The sequence below is a fragment of the Pseudophryne corroboree genome, chromosome 11 (assembly GCF_028390025.1).
Source record: "Pseudophryne corroboree isolate aPseCor3 chromosome 11, aPseCor3.hap2, whole genome shotgun sequence".
Taxonomy (NCBI): Eukaryota; Metazoa; Chordata; class Amphibia; order Anura; family Myobatrachidae; genus Pseudophryne; species Pseudophryne corroboree.
This window is the reverse complement of record NC_086454.1, coordinates 226,042,957-226,064,868: the sequence shown is the minus strand read 5'-3', so window position 1 is coordinate 226,064,868 and position 21,912 is coordinate 226,042,957. Positions and strand designations below refer to the sequence as shown.

At 44.8% G+C, this 21,912-nt stretch overlaps 1 long non-coding RNA gene across 1 annotated transcript; it reads right to left on the bottom strand.

Moving 5' to 3' along the window:
• Positions 1-9,647: 9,647 nt before the first annotated feature.
• LOC134970122 (uncharacterized) lies at positions 9,648-11,618 on the bottom strand. The gene is made up of 5 exons (XR_010189677.1): positions 11,587-11,618; positions 10,834-10,907; positions 10,325-10,420; positions 10,128-10,240; positions 9,648-9,888 (listed from the first exon to the last, which is right to left on the bottom strand). It is a non-coding gene; the product is annotated as an uncharacterized LOC134970122 (long non-coding RNA).
• Positions 11,619-21,912: the final 10,294 nt, after the last annotated feature.

The window sequence follows — 21,912 nt, the reverse complement described above, 5'->3', positions numbered from 1 at the left end:
GCCACTAGTATTCTACAGCATCAGAACCACTCCCAGGTCCCCCCTTAACCTATCACCCTTTGAAATTCTTTTTGGCCGACAACCTCATGTAATGATAGACCCCCCAGGATGATTTGAAATGCAATAACGAAGTGACTGTAAAATATTTGGTTAGGATGAGCCAGCAGCTGAGGAATCAAAATAGAAATCCAAAGCTGGTGATTCCTGACCTACCGAACAGTAATTGTCATGACATTGAACCTGGGGAATATGTAATGATTCGAAATTTTCTACGCTCAGGTTGCCTCATTGACAGGTGGGAAGGACCGTACCAAGTCTTGCAAACCAGCACGACAGCATTAAAGGTTGCCGAAAGAGAGACTTGGGTCCACTCGTCCTACTGTAAGAAGGTAGCTGACCCAGAGAGAACCCGTCACAAAGAGCAGAGTGTAGAGAACATCGTATCACTGGAGTGTCTGTTCCGGGAAGGTTGAGAGGCAGGACTGTTGAGACGGCACTTGAGCGTGGAGAACAACAAGACCAGAGGTGGTTGTCGCACCAGTTTTTTTTATTTTCTCCATCCCCCACTACCCTCCTTCTCTCCTTCTCTTTCTCCCCCTTCTTGTTTTCCTTCTCTTCCCTTAACAAGACGGACTTACCCCAAGAGACTGCGTTCCGGGTTTTCCTGTTAATCCTGTTGTTGACCAGGACAGTCTGTTTCGGTGAGGGTCCCAGAGAGGTCGAGAAAGGATCTGGAATGGGTTCTGATGGCGAGGATGGATTTGTAGAATCTCAAGAGCAACACATCACTCGAGCAAAGGCGAGTATCAGAAAGCGATCTGGTAGTCAGGGAGCTCGGAGGCACTGTGTAGGGTTATTGGCTGAGGAAAATTGCATTTGTAGGAATTGTGAGAACATAGTCGAGGATGGGTGCATCCAGAGATGTCAGTCCAGCCTTAATATCAACATGGACCGTCATCCATTGAGTGATTACCACTCACTAGTGGGTAAGGTCTTAAACCAGACAGAATGCTGGGTGTGCTCACAAGTACCTCAATGTCAGAGCAAGTCAGGATTAGTACCGTACCCTTTAGCAAAAGATGAGGTACTCGAATTATGGGGTGGGATACCGGTGGACAAGAAATTCAATATTTCTAGGCCCCCTAGTTTGAAGCTTCACCAGTATCATGTAGATAGATTCTTATTATGTTTCAATATTTCCAATTACTGAAAACCGGGAAATTGGGAAGTGACGTGGAATAACCAGACAATGGCCTTCTTGCACAGAGCTGATAGGATACCCATAGACTCTGAACTTGTACATCAAATAGCCAACAGTGGAAGGTATTTTCGGTATAGGTATACTCGAGGAAGCAAGACCATGTGGGTTGGAGAAGTATCACCAGGGTACTGTGCTCATATCATCCAGCCTGATACTTGTACTGAGGAGATGGGAGAACTAGGGATTGGGTTTTTTACTTGGAAAGTTTGTAATATGGTAATGTCATATTCTGTCCCCTATGTTCTCCCCGATGATGCCTATTTCATATGTGGGAGGAAGGCGTACAAGTGGCTTGCCCCGAGCTCAGAGGGATTGTGTTATGTTGGAAGAGTGTTGCCAGAGGTCATGACCATAACCCATGATAAGATGAAAGACGTCCACCGCAGTGCTCAGGCTCCTTATACTCATACTCACTATGAACACATCGTCAAGAGACACCTCATAGAGAGGACAGAGCACGTAGCCTCTGATTTGATCCACGAATCCACCGGGATTCAATTCCTTCTTCCATTAGACATCACCCGTACTGCCAGAGGAATTATAAATTATAGGTATATCCATGTGCTAGCGAACTTGATAGATAATATCACTGAGATGTATGACGACACCTTCAGGTATACGGGAAGGGAGTTACAAGCTTACACAGCCGTGACAGGTGGGTACTGTGTCACTTTGGCAACTCAGTATGGTGTGAAGTGCTGTACGTATATTACAAACAGCACTGACGACCCCACAGAGATTATCGATCAAAAGATGGATGATATATTGCAGTTGAAGTGGGAGTTCCGGAGGAGACACAACCTTACACTGACCGCTGTGGGTAATGAGCTGACCGGCTGGGTCTCATGGTTGAACTCACGAAATTAGTTCTCAGGATTAGGAGAGTGGGCTCAAAATGTTATTATGAGTGTAGGGAAGTTTCTCCTTTGTATCCTGGGAGTCGTCATAATTATTGGCTTGATATTTAGGTGTGTTCGATTTCTGACGTGGTGCAAGCACGGCACAAGTTTGATGAGTTTAAGGAGCAAGGGCATTGTCATAGCAGCAGATTTAATTTACGACCCATCCATAGAGACAGTGTTATGATACGGATTGCTAATGAATTCCATGGCCTGTTTCTTTCACCCGTTTTTCCTTTGTCTCCCCCTCTGCCCAGATACACCCATCCGGAAAAGGCATCAGCCCTACTCAAGAATGTTTATGTAAATGTTATGTGAATGTATTTTAGATATGTGTCTTATCTTCATCTCTACAACCTTCAGTTAATGACACACATAGTCGACAGGTGATATCCACATATACTAGCACTCACATATGTTCCCCCTCCATGTATCATCAACTAAATGTGCACCCCATTTGTTGGAACAAGAAGCCGAAAAGAGCTCGGTAGTGTTTGTCAGCCCACTTACACACCCTTAATACGGGATAAGAAGGATTTAATGTATACTTCGCAATACCTCGAAGCTTATCTAAAACATATACGGCACGATGATACATGCCCCTCAGACATGGATTCATACATACATACATGCTTTTACTATCCCACTAGGTCATACATTTCCCGCCTACAACTCTCCTCCGACCATCCAATCGTCTGTAGATATTGTATTGATATTTTTCTGTTTAGTGATTAGATAGTGGCAGTTATTGGTGACTGCCAAAGTGTGGACTGTCAAAGTCGAAAAATATTACAGAACACACATCACGTACAAACTGCACACACATGCCCACTGCGCGTGCACTTGTTCTGCAGTGCGTGCACATGTACGCACTTTACGTATGGTCGCTCCCGCGGTCCTGCGCATCGGCGCGTGGTATGGGTATTTACGACAGAGTTTGTGTACGCATGGAGGGCCATCAGAACACATTACATATTTAATCCAAATAGTGCACAATGTACACATAGTCTCCTTACACCACATCAGAAAGTTATAGCTGTTTAAATGGTTGCAGAACAAAGGGATTCACCTTTACAGGATAAGAGGGGACAGACTAAGGTTATAAGGTGGTATTTGGTATCCAGCTGTAGGGTATTTTAAGGGTAACATTCCGGTGTTGGTCTGCGGAAGATCGCATGTTCCTGCGGATAGTTATGTGCAGAAGCAGAATATAGATATAAACTGTATTTACTGTATATTATGTATGCTGCGGGAATCCAGAGGAGACCACCCTCAAGAGCAGTTGAGAAAGACATCGCCTACCTTTTCAAATCAACCTATGACTTCTCCTGTACTGTAAAAGTGCATTCCTGTGTCCAATGGACAAAGGGATTACAGTATCCATTGTATTGCTTTTGGAAGAATTGTATAAATAAAGCCTGCTGCAGCCTGGCCACACACAAGACTCACAAAGTTATCTATCAGATGACCGGGGACCGGCCGGGTTGCGCAAGCGAATCCACTCACGTATGTACATTGACTGTAGCCATTATTCTGTTATATTGTTTTGTATTGTAGTGTATAATTTGTATAGTAAACCCCCTTTCAGAAATAATCCACTGTGGTGTCGGAACCCAGCGGTAAAATCACAATTGGTGTTGTGTCCTCATTGCCCTGCTAAGGTTTAAAGTGTACTATTATTGCATAGCATTGCTGTAGAAGGTTTAAAGTGTATCTCTGGGTGTGTATGCGCTGTGAGTACTTTGTACCGTCAGCGCAGCGTGTGTACGCAAAGTCCGTACACTACGGAACCCTTTTACGCTAATAGCGTAAAAGGTGCGTAGTGTGAATTAAGTATAGCGGCCGCAGCAGCTAAAGGTTTAAAGTGTATTTAAGGTGTGTTTAAGGTATAGCTTTCATTCCTGTAAAGATAATGAGCATTATCAGAGTATGTCAACACTGATTGAAGGTCGACACATGACTAGGTTGACAAGTATGCAAGGTCGACGTGGGCAAGGTCGACATACAAAAGGTCGACACAGGTTTTTTTGTTTGTTTCTTAGTACCTTTTCATACTTCTTCTATCCAAGTAGGCATAAAGTTGGTTATAAACCATTTGACGAGCATGGCAAGCGAACGTGTTTCGTTTGTCGGTAGTCCCAGATGGAAATTCAGGTCAAGGACCCCCCCAAAACAAAAAACTGTGTCGACCTAATGACCATGTCGAACTAGTAATGTGTCAAGCTTCAGTGGTTAACCTAGTGACTGTCGACCTAGACAGGGTCGACCCAATGATCGGCACCTGACTCAGACATATGGGAGTGGGTCAGCTATTCAGCTGCACTGAATGAATCAATGAATCTGATACATCTTCCCTGAGTCAGCATCAGCCTCACAGACAGTCAGTGCTCAATGACTCATACCTCTGGTAGTGTGTCAGCTATTCAGCTGCACTGAATGAATCAGTAATTAATCTAGTGAGTCTCCACTGAGTCAGCATCAGTCTCACAGGCAGTCAGAGACTCAGTGAGTCAGACCTCTGGTAGTGTGTCAGCTATTCAGCTGCACTGAATGAATCAGTAATGAATCTAATGAGTCTTCACAGAGTCTGCATCAGTCTCACATGCAGTCAGTGCTCAGTGACTCAGACCTCTGGTAGTTTGTCAGCTATTCAGCTGCACTGCCTCAACTCAGTGTCACAGGAAGTCAGGCACAGCAGCAGCCCTGACACTGAGCAGCATCACACTGCTCCCTCCCAGTGGGTGTTAGCCAGGAGTGCTGCCACCCAATCACTGTGACTGACTGATAGAAGCAACTGGGGGCTGTCTGAACACACCAAACTGTGAGTGACTCGAATCATTTCAACTTCTAAATGATTTGAGTCATTGTGTTTAGACATCAACTCAGTAGCCATCTCTACCGCCTCCGGTTACCTTGACAAAGCTAGTATGCGAAACGTACGTAGTACTTAGCCTAGCATCCTATATGTCTACACTAAAAGTTTATGCTTTTCATGCTATCGTAAATCAGAATGCTCCGTTCCCAGATTATATCGCAGGCAGGGTGATATATGTGTTTAGTGTCTGACAGCCCAGCTATACCACTAAGAGGGATCAGCAATTGCTGCTAATATCACGGCAGCAGAATTGGAAGTACAGTATAATAGCTATTATAACAAGCCAGTGAGAAATCACTATGTGATAGCAATTACATCTTATCCCTTGTGACTGTCAGCAAAATTACGTTGCCCCACATTGTATATTGTATATTGAACCATTAAACATGGAGGATTCTCTGCAAGTGTCACTGAATTTTACTGCCCCATACTGTGTATTGTGCTATTTAACATTGAGTAATAACCAGTAATATAATTGCAGCTGATAACTATTAAAAGTATAATGTGCATTATATAAGTGAAAATAAGGAGTCATTCATTTATGCACCATTACTATTGCAATCCACCATTACCAATTGTTTGCATATATGTGCGCACTGGGTGCCTAATTGCACAGTTATACCTCAGATAAGGTGCAGCAATTGCTGCTAATATTACATGGCCCATACTGTATGTTGATGTATTGGACCATCAAATACAGGGGAGCATTTACTGTGACCGTCATTGAATCATACTGCCCCGTATTGTGCATTGGACTATTGAAAGCGAAATAGTAACCATCAATATAATTGTAGTGGATGATCATTAAATATTACTATACTGTATGTACCTATGAGTACAAATAAGGGGTCACCAATACAGACACTACCACAGCTGCAATTTACTTTTACCAACTATTTCTTACATTATTACATACATTATTGTATGTGAGGAATTAGAAAGTATTACAGTATTAAACCATTTGCTCTCTTAATAAGTAATCGATTCTAGAGAGTATTATTTATACTACATACCACAATTAGTGGAGATTTAGAACACTTATTTCAAATACCAACTAATGGTTGTAACATATTGGACTGATAAACCTATGATAAGTGCATTGTATTGCTAGTAAGAAGTAATTGAGGTATGCTTTAAAAACAGTATCCACAAGCACAATACGGATATACGAAATGGGAGCATAAGATGTCTAATTACCTGTAACAAAAATTAATATACTGGGTTGACATCATCAAGTGAGTGACCTCTCGTATGAGGGATATTAATGATTGTACTCATAATATCACCCTACTAGTTTGAGATTCAAAGGGAGAAATTATGACTATCTGGATAATCTCCCGTAGTGGAAATTTTCCAGGGAACTCTTGGTGTCAGTACTGTATACCAAATTATTTGGATAAAATACATCATATAATATTCACAGTAATACAACATCTGGGCTAAAAAGAACATTAGAGTTTGCAGGCAACCTGACAAGAATTTCTGCTGAGCATAAACAGCAACAATTGTGCTAGTCTTCACACTAATAGTAACATGTATTGAAGCAGGATAATTAACAGTTACTATTTACATTGATACATTAAAAGAGTAGACACAATAAAGATGCTAATAGGCCCTACACATTAGGCGATACCACTGAAAGATACAAACAATCTCGTTCATTAATGAACGAGATATCGTTCATATCTTTCAGTGTGTAGGCACCAACGATGAACAATGTGCGGCCCCGCGCTCGTTCATCGTTGGTGCCCCGTTGCTTATGCATGCAGACCAATATGGACAATCTCGTCCATATTAGCATGCACTGATATGGAGCCGGGTGACGGGGGTGTGAAGAAACTTCACTCCCCCCCCTCCTGCAGCCGGGTCACCCGATGGCCGTATCGGGCGTCGTGCACCTCGGAGCATATCGCCTAATGTGTAGGGCCCTTAGCATAAATGTTGTTCCTCATAGTGTGGTATTACAATCCACTTTTAAATGAATTAATAAATGTTATATTTTAACAATTAGTGCACCCTAGACAGATCCTTTTCTTTTTCTTTCATTTTTCTGCAACAACATGATCTGTGGTCGCACCCCCATTGCCTGACACATTATTTATCCCTCATTACTATTAGGGCTTCTCTAATATTAACTCTCTAGGTAGAGTGAACCATCTATCTCCTGTGCAATGGACTTCTCATCCTCCTCTTCTCCCCCCCCCCCCCCCCCCTTTTTACGTAAGATTCTCTGGAAATGTGGTCACCCCAGAGCTAGCATAAGTACATTTTTCCATACCAGAGCTAATGAAGACAGTGCTCCCAAAACCTGGCCTTCGTTATTATCTGGTTGGGTGCTGGTCAGACACCAGCGCGCTGTAACAGCCAGAAGGTGTGGGATTCAAGCGGCGGTGATCGCTTCTGCAGTCAGGAGGTTCCATGGATGCCGCACTGGGGTGCACAGAGCAGGATTCCAGCATTTCCTCACATGGCACACGTGTATGTGCAGAGTAGGGTTCAAGGTGTGCTGCTAGCGTTCCACATGGTGCAGTACCCGCCAGACCAGCAGTATGGAGGTCGCTGTATTTTCCTGTATCAGGTAATATGACTCTGACCAATGCTGTCCAGTCTGGAGCTCAGCAGACAATTCAAACCAATTCAGAACAACCCTTGGATATAAAGCTTCCTTGTGTGCAAGGCCAAGGTTGTCAGTGCTATAAGTCACACAGTTCTGCATGTGAGCATTGTCTCTGCTTTCCAACAATCTTAAACGACTTACTGGCAGCGCCTAAATAGATAGACACTAATTGCAATCACACCTGAGCGCTGCCGGAAAGGCACTGTGCATGTGCCTATGAACACAACAATAGAAAAAGAGAAACCGGCTGCGCTTGGGGTGTTGCAAATAGGTCTAAATAGGTGTAAATAGTGGAGTTGACAATCTTCTACGTAAAATATTTATTGTAATATAAAATACATCAACAGTAAATGAGATTGATCATATATAAAAAGCTTAATAATTATACTCTAAAACACCGTTATCTAAACACACAGTATCAAACTAAGGCTTGTATTTAGAATCCCCCTGATTCAGGGTGTAAATTGATATGCTCTGTGTTTATAACAATAATGTAACTAAATAGTTACAGTTTTCCTCTCTGCAGTGTGTTGTAACTAAAAATATGTAGAAACAGCAAAACTTTTTCTCCAATAATTGGAGAGAGAAGGAGGGCCCAGCGATCAAGTGTGCAGTGGACAGTGTGTAATGTTACCTCTCCTAGGGGCTGATGTTATAGAGCGTCCTCGGTATGATCCTGTATAAAGCCCACAGTGCGATGCTAGGTGGAGGAGTTCAATAAAGAAATAATTTATCCAAGTTTACGCCTGAGTCTGTAAGTCCCAGATGTAGGACTGTTGCCAGTGTGTTCCCTAGGGCTGGTGGAAATCCTTTTAGTGCCCTAGGCATAGGGAATGAACAACTTCCAGGACATCAAAGAAGTACACGCTGTGGCCACTGATTGCGGAGGAAATTATCAGGTGTAGCATTAACCGGAGCCGCTGCTGGCACTGGATTGATGGAGACTGAAGCGCTGTTCCACGGTTAATTCATAGGTGTAGCATTAACCGGAGCCGTAGCTGGCACTAAATTGATGGAAATGTAAGCGCTGTCCAGCAGCCAATTAGCCGTTTAGATGATGCAGACTGGCATCTCACTGTCAAATATTACCATCGGAGAATGCGGACTGGCGTTGTCCCGCTGTCGGACACAGCTGTCAGATGGTATATGCTGGCGCTGTCCCGTGGCCCGTCAGACGATATAAGCTGGTACCATGCAGAGACCGTATTGGAATCACCATGCAGATTGAAAAATCTCCACTGTAAGCAGGTTCCTTAGAGCTGTGATGCCGGTGAGTTAGAGTCATGGTGATTCCAATACGGTCTCTGCACGGTACCAGCTTATATCGTCTGACGGGCCACTGTGATTTTGTTCCTTTCCGTTTTTCGTCCTGTGCAGTGTTGTCATGGTGATGGGATACACATTGTATTTGCATGGCCCCGGCCCCTCCTCCCGGTTCGGTCAGCTGGTGACGCGGGTGTGAAGTCACTTCCGGTGACGTCAGCGGGACAGCGACGGGATGCGGCCGTGGGCGTTTTGAACACCTGGGTGAGGTATTTAAGGTATGTGTTGTAAGTTATTGTATTTTATGTCCTGACGACGGAGATTAAAGGTCTCCGAAACGTAGACCACATTCAAATGATTTGTGAGTTCCTGAGTGTCGTTTATTCTACTTTGCCCATATATATACACACATATATATATATATATATATAGATATACATATATACACACACACATATATATATATATATATATATATATATATACTCCACAAACACTCTCCTCCTGCGCTAATTGGTTTCAAAATAGGCGATTAGGTATAGCTATCTCTAGGATGGGCTGCCTGGTTCCTCTGAGTTTCTTGTTAGGAGGAACTGAGCAAAGAAAATAGGAGTATAGAAAAAGAGGAAAAATGGCGCCCCAGGGGTTTACAAATACCCTTATACAAAGACTATTGCTTAACAGGATTTGCAATCAATATTTATACAGGTTTTTAAAACACATAAAGGACTGTACTTTTCATAAAAATTTATTAAAACAATTATACAGAAACATGAAGTATATCCATCATTATTACATGTACATTATGATGTAGTTTCTCCTACAGAAATCCATCAATGGGATATGGAGGAAAGAAGGCAACCTTTCTGTTGTATCCTTATTCTTCCTCATTAAATATTCGGAGATAACATCAACAAGAAATACAGTAACCCAACGCGTTTCGTCTAGGAACTAGACTTCATCGGGGGTGCGTCTAGAAATTATAGAACAACCATTCAATAAAATATATGAATACATGAAAATACATAAAAATACATAAGAAAATGTACAAACAATCCAAAAGAACAGTCCGAAAAAACAACAAAGATGGGCAAGACAAGGAAAAAAACGAAAACATGGAATGAGCAGTTGATAATCTCACATAATTAGAAGAGACTTTAAGATGTTATTCATAAATATGGTCCACCGAAAAATATTTTATGTTAGACATACCTTAGATAATAATGTCTATCCAAAAGAGTGATAGGCCTAGATCATAGGCCGAATAGGTTCATACGTGGGCTTCCAAACATCAATGAGGCGTGAAATAAGGGCATAAAGTCAGCCTAATTGGGAATATAACAAGTTCTTGAAGGGATCTATTATCTAAATTCAATTAAACCGTAGAGGTTGAATAATGTACAACATACCTCGTGAATCTGGTAACTCAGATTACGAAGAGCTCAAAAGGGAAGCATTCGTATGAAAAAAAGAGGAATCGGCAACTTCATGCACACATGGAGGACCTAATGAGTTAATTAGCATTTGTTAGTGTCTCACCTTATCATGGTGAAAGGTATACAAAAAGGGAGGGCCTAAACTCAGATACCACTCATTTCAAGAATCACTGGTATATAAACGCCTTCACATCTGAAATGTGAGGACTAGTCAGACCATAAAGATATGTTCTAGGAGATTACTAATAATCTTTCCATACATCATAGACCTTAACCTTCATTTAAAAAATAAAAATGGGCGTGTATTACCTCTAGTCTAATTTTTCTGTCTTTTTAGACTAGAAGTATAAAATTAATTACTTCTATATGAAGTACATGTGCTGATGAATCTGCATCTTATCAATGAAGACTCTATTCACTATTGTAATTAATCTATTAACATTAAGAATCCACAAGCACAAAATACATTAATCATAACATACCTCAGAAGTCACAATACAGGTGAAAAATGCAGAAATCTATACAGAGTCCTTATGGTATCCTATGGATATGATACCTAGAGGATTTAATTGTATAACAACAGTTAGGACCTATGTTAACTAATGGGCCCTACTCATTTCCCGATGCGCCGCCGAGGTGCCCGACGGCCGATACGGCCGACGAGCGACCCGGCGGCGGGGGGGCAGTGACGGGGGGAGTGAAGTTTCTTCACTCCCCCCGTCACGCGGCTGCATTGAAGTGCAGGCAAATATGGACGAGATCGTCCATATTGGCCTGCATGCACAGCCGACGGGAGACCAGCGATGAACGAGCGCGGGGACGCGCATCGTTCATCGCTGGAGTCTCCACACTGAAAGATATGAACGAGTTCTCGTTCATTTATGAACGAGATCGTTCATATCTTTCTGAAAATCGGCCAGTGTGTAGGGCCTATAAGTCCCAATCTGAGAACACGTGTATAATCACACTAATTAAAACCAATTGACCCAGGGATATATGGAAACAGACAGCAAATACTCTAAAGAAACCACCACTTAATTACCAACAGGTGGACAATGAAAGGAAGCTGTGCTAGGAGTATAAGATTGCACAGCCCAGCATGAAGGCTTAAAAATAAAAATATATATCAGCAATTTAACAAAGTATGAATACATATTTGTGTAAAAAGAAATCCAGCATCAACTTAAGCTAAATAGAGCCTGGTGTAGAATGTCATAAAGACAAGTTTTCCTTACCTTCCAAATAGTGATCAGCAGTGAGCCAGTGATCATGCAATGACATGGAGGCTAAGTGCATGTTTATATAGAAGGAACTTTGATGACCTCACTTCCTTCAGTGATACTAATTAGTGTTTAAATGACTGTGAATAACTAGTATTATGAAGTAAAGAAGGGGATCTTTATAAATCCCCTATAGCAATGTAAGTATATAATTATTTTACAACTAGTGAAAATTACCATAAACCTAAAGTTAAGCCACATATAATTTAATTAATTGGCTTTCCCAAAATACCCTGTTGTGGCTAGTATCTATGTGAAATAAATGTGGTTCTGATTGACAGCTAACGGAGCCTATAGAGAAGTGAATGGGAATGGAGGCGGGACATAAACTTTTCACACTTATTCTAATTGGTGTCCGTCAGGACAGGCCTCCCCAGCAAGGCGACTTCGGTTGCCCATAGCAACTCCAAACGCGCTGCACTCAGTTGCGCCGACGCTGGAGCTGAAAGCCCCGTCATCAGGCGCCACGGGTTGTTAGTCAGACCGGGAAGTCAGGGAGACTGACCGCGTCACGTGACCGGAAGACGTTGGGACGAGACGGCTTGCGTTCTGTCACCATGGTGACCCTTAAGTCCTCAGTTCCTCAATAGGAGTCACATTCTGTGGGACACCCACAGATTGTATCAATCGGCAACAGTGACTTATAAGTACATCATACAGCCATAAATGCGCTGTTTAGATAGATTCATCAGGAACTAGAAGTATTTAACTCAAAATATAGTTGTACTGTTAGTCTTATTAGATCTCACTATATACAGAAGGAACTTTGTAGAATAGCAGTAATATGAATTCTCTATACGTGACAATAAGTGGTAAATTAGCAAAATATCTAAGGAATCAATTGAAATATTGATATTTGTTAGTCTTAAAATGACATAATAGACAAGGCTCTATTTTTACAGAATTTTTTTTTTTTTTTTTTTTAGTATACACACCATTTGACAAATTAACACCTAACAATTGTAAATGAATAATTAATGTGATGGTAATCATAAGGACCTCCCACTGGTCGACATATTATTGGTTCTACAGATCCCTAACCAAGGCTCAGAGAGGTAAACTAGACACCTATTGGCTATTAACAAGCTGAATAAGGACAGGTCTAAAGAAATCTCAGGGAGGAAAGAAAGAGAAAAAGAAGAATATGGATTTCACTTTCTATAAAAAGCAGGTCATATCTATATTCTCGTTGAGCCCATGCGGAATAAGCGTATTCAATGTGTAAATCCAATATGATTCTCTTTGGGCCAAGCGTATATATCTCTATCCCCACCCCTTTTACTTTCCTGAATATGATCTAGGACTGTAAACGTCAACTCCTGAATATCTGAGTTGTGGTATTCTTGGAAATGTCTGGGGAGGCTGTGGTTCTGGACTTTATTTTTGATATTCCGCAGGTGTTCTTGAATTCTTATTTTTAGACTTCTCTTAGTCTTACCGATATACGAAAGCTTACAGGTACAGCAGATTTTGTAAATGACGTAATTCGTGTTACAAGTAACAATTGACTTCAACTTATGAGTTCTCATTCTTTCGTCTTTCCATCAAAAGGCTTTCTTATCAATATGTCGACAGCATATACATCTATTACAGGGAAATAGCCCTGTTCGTGACATTAAAGGGTGTTTAGCAGTATTATCACTGATTGGTTGGCAGGGATGCAGTTTACTGGGTGCCAGAATATTCTTAAGGTTATTAGACTTCCTGAATACCATATTAGGTCTTTCTGATAGATGTGGTCCAAGTATAGGATCCTTACGTAGCAGATGCCAGTGTTTATTCAAAATGTGTCTGATTTTCCCATTTTCTTGATTGTATTGTGTAATGAAGGGTATCTCATTCTTTAGATGGTCCTTAGTTTTTCTTTCGGTTGTGAAAAATCTGTTTCTATCTAACTCGGATGCCCGAATTTGATCCCTACATAGCTCGGAATCTTCATATCCCCTATCAATGAACTGTTCTACTAATGCAGAGGATTATATATATATTTATAGGGTATCCGGACTCCAGGTCAAAACCAAAAAGGTCGACACACCTTAGGTCAACACCTGAAATAGGTCAACTTGGACAAAATGACGACATGAACAAGGTCGACATGGGAAAAGGTCGATATGAGTTTTTAAAAATGTTTTCATTAGTGTAAGTTTTTCATACTTTACGATCCACGTGGACTACAATTGGGAATGGTAACCTGTGCTGAGCGCAGCGGTGGCAGAGCAAGGCACCTTGCCCAAAGCATGGTGACCAAAGCGAGCCATGTGAGGGGACACGGTACACTAATTGGGGTTCCCGGTCACTATACAAAGAAAACAACACCAGAAAAAACATTAAAAACTCATGTTGACCTTTTTTCATGTCGACCTTGTCCATGTCGACCTTTTGTCCATGTGACCTATTTCAGGAGTCGACCTAAGGTGTGTCGACCAATTGGTGTTGACCTAAGGTGTGTCGACCTTTTTGGTGTCGACCTGGAGTCCCATACCCATATACAGATGGAGCCTCCCTTGTCTTTGCCTGCCTAGTTGCAGGCGTGCACTCCCGGCGTGACTAGGCGATCCGTCTGCCTAATCACGCCGTGAGTGCACAGAGCCATTTCCCAATGTAAGTGTCTCTGTCTGGGCGCATGCACCCGCCTTGACAGAGATGCTCACCATTCTGCCCATCCAGACGGAGATGCTCACAGCGTCCAGGCACCACCAGGTGGGTGCGCCTAGCCACAGACAGCCATGACTATCGTGGCTCCATCTGTATAGATTATATATATATATATACATATATATAATCTGCGAAGGTCGGCGGCACTCGTACAGACTTTTCAAATAGTTTTAAAAAGGTATAGGTTTATTTTTCCAACGGCGTTTCGGGGATACACCCCGTCGTCAGGGACAGCACATCACAAACAGACAATACATGTACAACACTTAAATAACCAAGACAATCCTGTCTACAATTGATTAATCCTACTCACCTGTCCCACGCCGCTGACCGCCCGCTCTCCGCTATGAACATAGTTGGAACTTCTAAATGATGCATTCAGGCGGCGCCGGACAGGCGAACTGACGTCATGACGTTGGTTGTCATAGTGATGTACGCTAACAAAACAGTCAAACAAAAACATTACTGAAGAATGCATATAACCCTCAGCGTAAATATTACACAAATACAGAAAGTGAGTCACAACCAACACCAGACCTAACATATATTTTGTTTGTGATGTGCTGTCCCTGACGACGGGGTGTATCCCCGAAACGCCGTTGGAAAAATAAACCTATACCTTTTTAAAACGATTTGAAAAGTCTGTACGAGTGCCGCCGACCTTTGCAGATTACATGGGGTTAGTGCTACTAACCCACGGAGGGCACCACAGCAAGTATTCCCATTATCCCTCATTGGAGTGCCGGGTACCAACAGAATTCTATAGATAGATAGATAGATAGATAGATAGATAGATAGATAGATAGATAGATAGATAGATAGATAGATAGATAGATAGATAGATAGATAGATAGATATAGATATATCAATAGATTCACACACACATATATATATACTACCTGTTCTTCCCATTCTTTGCACAGGAGTTTCTGATTTTCATGGTTGTAAATGTAAATTAGAGATGTGCGGCGGGCACTTTTTGTGTTTTGTGTTTTGGTTTGGTTCTGGTTCCATGCTCGTGTTTTGGATCTGGATTTGTTTTGCCAAAACCACCCTTTTCGTGTTTTGGTTTTGGATCTGGATGATTTTTGAAAAAAACATAAAAACAGCTAAAATCACATAATTTGGGGGTAATTTTGATCCTATGGTATTATTAACCTCAATAACATTAATTTCCACTCATTTCCAGTCTATACTAAACACCTCCCAATATTGTTTTTAGGCCAAAAGGTTGCACCGAGGTGGCTGGATGACTAAGCTAAGTGACATAAGTGTGTGGCACAAACACCTGGCCCATCTAGGAGTGACACTGCAGTGGCAGACAGGATGGCACTTAAAAAACTAGGCCCCAAACAGGACATCATGCAAAGAAGAAAAAGAGGTGCAATGAGGTACTGTAGCTGTATGACCAGGGCCGGATTAACAATGGGGCGGATGGAGCTGCAGCTCCAGACCCCCCATTGAAAATAGGCCCACAGGCTCCAATGCAACGCAGCCATTGTTGACAGGAAAAAATATTCCTGTCATCACCAGCAGCTCAGCTCCCTCACCCCCCGACTACTCAGTTACCTCCACACCGATCCAGCTGGGTGAAGATCATCAGAGTTCCGAACACAAAACTGCCCCTTCTTGTATCTGCCCGAGGCCATGCCCCCAGACCCGCCCGTGGCTCCGCCCCCACCCAGCCCGAAGCTCCACCCCCTCATCTGATGTGGCACTGGCAGGCTGTGCACAGTGAGTAAGCCTATGCACCTTTGCTTTTACCCTGGCTGGTGGCACAGCACATAATTAATATATTATTTAACATGCGATAGCAGCATAAGTTAAATAAATATATAAGGGGGGGGAGGTACAAGGTAAATTAATATATAAGGGTGGTAGATACAAGTTAAATTAATATATAGGGGAGGGATGGGCACAAAGTAAATAAATATATAAGAGAGGGCAGGTACAAGTTAAATTAATATATAAGGGGGGAATGGCACAAGTTAATATATAAAGGGGGACAGGATGCTCAACTTAAATATAAATGGGGGTGCAGGTAGCAGAACAATATTATGGGGGGGCAGTCTATGGGGCTAACTGCATGTGTAAGCCTCATGGACTGTGGGGATAATTCAGAGGTGATTAATGCACTCTGAAGGCTTTTGAGGAGTGCGCACTCGCACCCAGTAAGTCCCAGTGAGATTGCCTTTGTCTAATTGATAGACTGAGGCGGGGCAGGAGGGGGCGTGTCAACGGTGTTAGAACGTCATTGGTGGTGCGCGGTACGGACAACGCAGGCATGTCCGGTCCATTGTGGGCTGTGACGGTTGCGTGATGTCACATGCAGCCACTGCGACCCGGAACGTGGTGGGTAGCCGCCTGCCAGCGCATCTAGACTGCGCAGGTAGGGAGCTACTTGGCAGGGGGGGGTAGGTAGGGCCTGACATACGGGGCGTCCCCCCGCATGTCAGAGAAACTGATCATAGATGTGCTAAATTTAGCACATCTACAATCAGCTCTGAATCACCCCCTGTGTTTCTTCCACAAGTTTTATGGTGATTGTTGTTGGTTAATGTAGGGTGTACCTGGTATTGTTCTCATTGCCATAGAATGGATCTCGTGTCATTAATCTGAAAGTGTATTACAGAGGGGCGAAGTTCTCTCCTATTAAAGGTCATTTATATGTCATAAAATTATAGATGACTACATTTATTCACAGCACTGAGGTTGTGGGTTTGATTCCCACCATGGGTCTGTGTGGAGTTTGTATATTCTCCCCTTGTGTGGGTTTCCTCGAACAGGTTGTTTCACAACATAAATTAACCTTAGAGTGTAAGTGTGTGTGTGTACAGTACATGAGGTAGGGAACAGTGGGGCAGATGTATTAACCCGGAGAAGGCATAAGGAAGTGATAAACCAGTGATAAGTGCAAGGTGATAACACATCAGCCAATCAGCTACATTATGCAAAGGGTCATTCAGGAGCGGATTGGCTGGTGTGTTTATCACCTTGCATTTATCACTGGTTTATCACTTCCTTATGCCTTCTCCGGGTTAATACATCTGCCTCATAGATTGTAAGCTCCACTGGGGCCAGAACTGATGTGAATGGTCAAATGTTCTCTGTAATGCGCAGCGAAATATGAGTGTGCTATATAAATAACTGGTAATCTTGATAAAAAAAATTATTGGCCAGAAAATGCAGTTCAGTGGTGATTTTATACAGTGGAACACTAAAATAACTTTATTCTGTGATCTAAGTAATAACAGAAAGGTGAATGTGACGTATATTAATAATACAATGTAGAGCCATTGTTATTGTTGAAGTGCGGTGATAGGTAGCAACATTTTCTTCTCACTCTATGGTATTGGCCTGCCCCCACCCAAGCCTAGAGCTCCATAGTATTGAGGGCACAGCCCTGTGCACTCAGCCATCGGCGGAACATCTGTTCCGGCCTGCGCTGGAATCTTCTAGCTCAGGGGCAGCCAGGGATTCCCCCAGACACTCCTCCCATTCTCTCGTCTCCTCCTTCTCTACATTAAGCAGGAACACACACCACAATGCAAGGAGTATGCGCCGGGTATGATGGCGGGGAACACAGGATAGGGATTGATAGCTATCCCACCCCTACTCACAAACTTGTAGCTCAAATAGTCATAAACTGCTCACCTGTACGAAGCCTGGGCATAGAAAAAATGAATTACCAGAGAGAGACCAATGTTAATGTATTTACAAAATTTGTGTTTACTGAGTGGGCTTATTTAATAACCAGTATTAGCATTCCTGCAGACTTTGGGGGTCATTCAGACTGTTTTCGCTCGGCAGCGATCGGGTATGAACTGCACGAGGTCAATGCAGGACAGCGACGGGCTAGCCAAAGAAAGTGATCGCACCGGCAATCGCAAGAAGATTGACAGGAAGAGGGCATTTGTGTGTGTCAACTGACCATTTCCTAGGAGTGTCCGGAGAAACGCAGGCGTGTCCAGCCGTTTAAAGGGAGGGTTCCTGACGTCAGCTCTGGGCCGGATCATCGCACTGGAAGAGTAAGTCCAGAGCTGCGCAGAGACTGCACAAACTTTTGTTTGTGCAGCTCTCTGCACATGCATTCGCACTCCTGCACAGCGGTTAACCCCTTACCCTGTAGGCGGCGACTACCTGGTCGCAGCAGTGCACAAAAATGCTTGCTTGCGCCCAGGTCTGGATTAGGCCCTTTGAAAGAATAGTTTTCAAGGAGCACCATTTTCTTATTTCCTTTTTTTTCACACTGGCTGCACAATCTGCAGGGGAAGAGAGGTCAGGCATGGAAACGTGAGGAGGAGTGGCTGCAATATTGTAGACCTGCTCTGTCTGGCATTTACTGAGCGTTGCGGCTGTAAAGTAAGGAGGGTAATTGAGAAGAGGACGGGCCAGAATGTGAGGGATGAAGCAGAGTTATGGAGGAGAGTGACAACTAGAATGTGAGGGAACGAGTAGGTGATGGTGGATAGGAGGTGCCGGAGTTTGAGTGATGGAGGAGAGGGGGAGCCGGAGTATGAGGAAAGGAACAGGTGATGAAGGAGAGGAGGTGCCAAAGTATAAGTGATGAAGGAGAGGGGGAGCCAGAGTATGAGGGAAGGAACCGGTGATGGAAGAGAGGAGGTGCCGGCGTATGAGGGATGAAGGAGAGAAGGTGCCGGAGTATAAGTGGAGGAGAGGGGGAGCCGGAGTGAGAGAGAGGGAACAGGTGATGAAGGAGAGGAGGTGCCAAAGTATAAGTGATGGAGGAGAGGGGGAGCCGGAGTATGAGGGAAGGAACAGGTGATGGAGGAGAGGAGGTGCAGGAGTATGAGAGAAGGAACAGGTGATGGAGGAGAGGAGGTGCCATAGTATGAGTGATGGAGGACAGGGGGAGCTGGAGTGTGAGAGAAGGAACAGGTGATGGAGTTGCAGAGGTGCCGGAGTATAAGTGATGGAGTAGAGGGGGAGCCGGAGTATGAGGGAAGGAACAGGTGATGAAGGAGAGGAGGTGCCGGAGTATGAGTGATGGAGGAGAGGGCGAGCCAGAGTATGAGGGAAGGAACAGGTGATGGAGGAGAGGAGGTGCCGGAGTATAAGTGATGGAGGAGAGGGGGAGCCAGAGTAAAAGGGAAGGAAGAGGTGATGGAGGAGAGGAGGTGCCAAAGTATGAGTGATGGAGGACAGGGGGAGCTGGAGTGTGAGAGAAGGAACAGGTGATACAGGAGCGGAGGTGCCAGAGTACAAGTGATGGAGGAGAGGGGGAGCCGGAGTATGATGGAAGGAACAGGTGATAGAGGAGAGGAAGTGCCGGAGTTTGAGTGCTGGAGGAGAGGGGGAGCCGGAGTGTGAGAGAAGGAACAGGTGATGAAGGAGAGGAGGTGCCAGAGTATGAGAGAAGGAACAGGTGATGGAGGAGAGGAGGTGCCATAGTATGAGTGATGGAGGACAGGGGGAGCTGAAGTGTGAGAGAAGGAACAGGTGATGGAGGAGCGGAGGTGCCGGAGTATAAGTGATGGAGGAAAGGGGGAGCCGGAGTATGAGGAAAGGAACAGGTGATGAAGGAGAGGAGGTGCCAGAGTATGAGTGATTGAGGAGAGGGCGAGCCGGAGTATGAGGGAAGGAACAGGTGATGGAGGAGAGGAGGTGCCGGAGTATAAGTGATGGAGGAGAGGGGGAGCTGGAGTATGAGGGAAGGAAGAGGTGATGGAGGAGAGGAGGTGCCAAAGTATGAGTGATGGAGGACAGGGGGAGATGGAGTGTGAGAGAAGGAACAGGTGATGGAGGAGCGGAGGTGCCGGAGAATAAGTGATGGAGGAGAGGGGGAGCCGGAGTATGAGGGTAGGAACAGGTGATTGAAGAGAGGAGGTGCCGGAGTATGAGAGAAGGAACAGGTGATGGAGGAGAGGAGGTGCCATAGTATGAGTGATGGAGGACAGGGGGAGCTGGAGTGTGAGAGAAGGAACAGGTGATGGAGGAGCGGAGGTGCCGGAGTATAAGTGAAGGAGGAGAGGGGGGGCCGGAGTATGAGGGAAGGAACAGGTGAGGGAGGAGAGGAGGTGCCATAGTATGAGTGATGGAGGATAGGGGGAGCTGGAGTGTGAGAGAAGGAACAGGTGATGGAGGAGAGGAGGTGCCGGAGAATAAGTGATGGAGGAGAGGGGGAGCCGGAGTATGAGGGAAGGAAGAGGTGATGGAGGAGAGGAGGGGCCAAAGTATGAGTGATGGAGGACAGGGGGAGCTGGAGTGTGAGAGAAGGAACAGGTGATGCAGGAGCGGAGGTGCCAGAGTATAAGTGATGGAGGAGAGGGAGAGCCGGAGTATGAGAGAAGGAACAGGTGATGAAGGAGATGAGGTGCCGGAGTATGAGAGAAGGAACAGGTGATGGAGGAGAGGAGGTGCCATAGTATGAGTGATGGAGGACAGGGGGAGCTGGAGTGTGAGAGAAGGAACAGTGATGGAGGAGCGGAGGTGCCAGAGTATAAGTGATGGAGGAGACGGGGAGCCGGAGTATGAGGGAAGGAACAGGTGATGGAGGAGAGGAGGTGCCGGAGTATAAGTGATGGAGGAGAGGGGGAGCCAGAGTATGAGGGAAGGAACAGGTGATGGAGGAGAGGAGGTGCCGGCGTATGAGGGAAGAAGGAGAGAAGGTGCCGGCGTATAAGTGGAGGAGAGGGGTAGCCGGAGTGTGAGAGGAGGAACAGGTGCTGGAGGAGCAGAGGTGCCGGAGTACAAGTGATGGAGGAGAGGGGGAGCCGGAGTATGAGGGAAGGAACAGGTGATGAAGGAGAGGAGGTGCCGGAGTATGAGTGATGGAGGAGAGGGCGAGCCGGAGTATGAGGGAAGGAACAGGTGATGGAGGAGAGGAGGTGCCGGAGTATGAGGGAAGGAACAGGTGATGAAGGAGAGGAGGTGCCAGAGTATGATTGATGGAGGAGAGGGCGAGCCGGAGTATGAGGGAAGGAACAGGTGATGGAGGATAGGAGGTGCCGGAGTATAAGTGATGGAGGAGAGGGGGAGCCGGAGTAAGAGGGAAGGAAGAGGTGATGGAGGAGAGGAGGTGCCAAAGTATGAGTGATGGAGGACAGGGGGAGCTGGAGTGTGAGAGAAGGAAAAGGTGATGCAGGAGCGGAGGTGCCGGAGTATAAGTGATGGAGGAGAGGGGGAGCCGGAGTATGAGGGAAGGAACAGGTGATGGAGGAGAGGAAGTGCCGGAGTTTGAGTGATGGAGGAGAGGGGGAGCCGGAGTGTGAGAGAAGGAACAGGTGATGGAGGAGAGGAGGTGCCATAGTATGAGTGATGGAGGACAGGGGGAGCTGGAGTGTGAGAGAAGGAACAGGTGATGGAGGAAAGGAGGTGCCGGAGTATAAGTGATGGAGGAGAGGGGCAGCCAGAGTATGAGGGAAGGAACAGGTGATGAAGGAGAGGAGGTGCCAGAGTATGAGTGATGGAGGAGAGGGCGATCCGCAGTATGAGGGAAGGAACAGGTGATGGAGGAGAGGAGGTGCCGGAGTATAAGTGATGGAGGAGAGGGGGAGCCGGAGTATGAGGGAAGGAAGAGGTGATGGAGGATAGGAGGTGCCAAAGTATGAGTGATGGAGGACAGGGGGAGCTGGAGTGTGAGAGAAGGAACAGGTGATGCAGGAG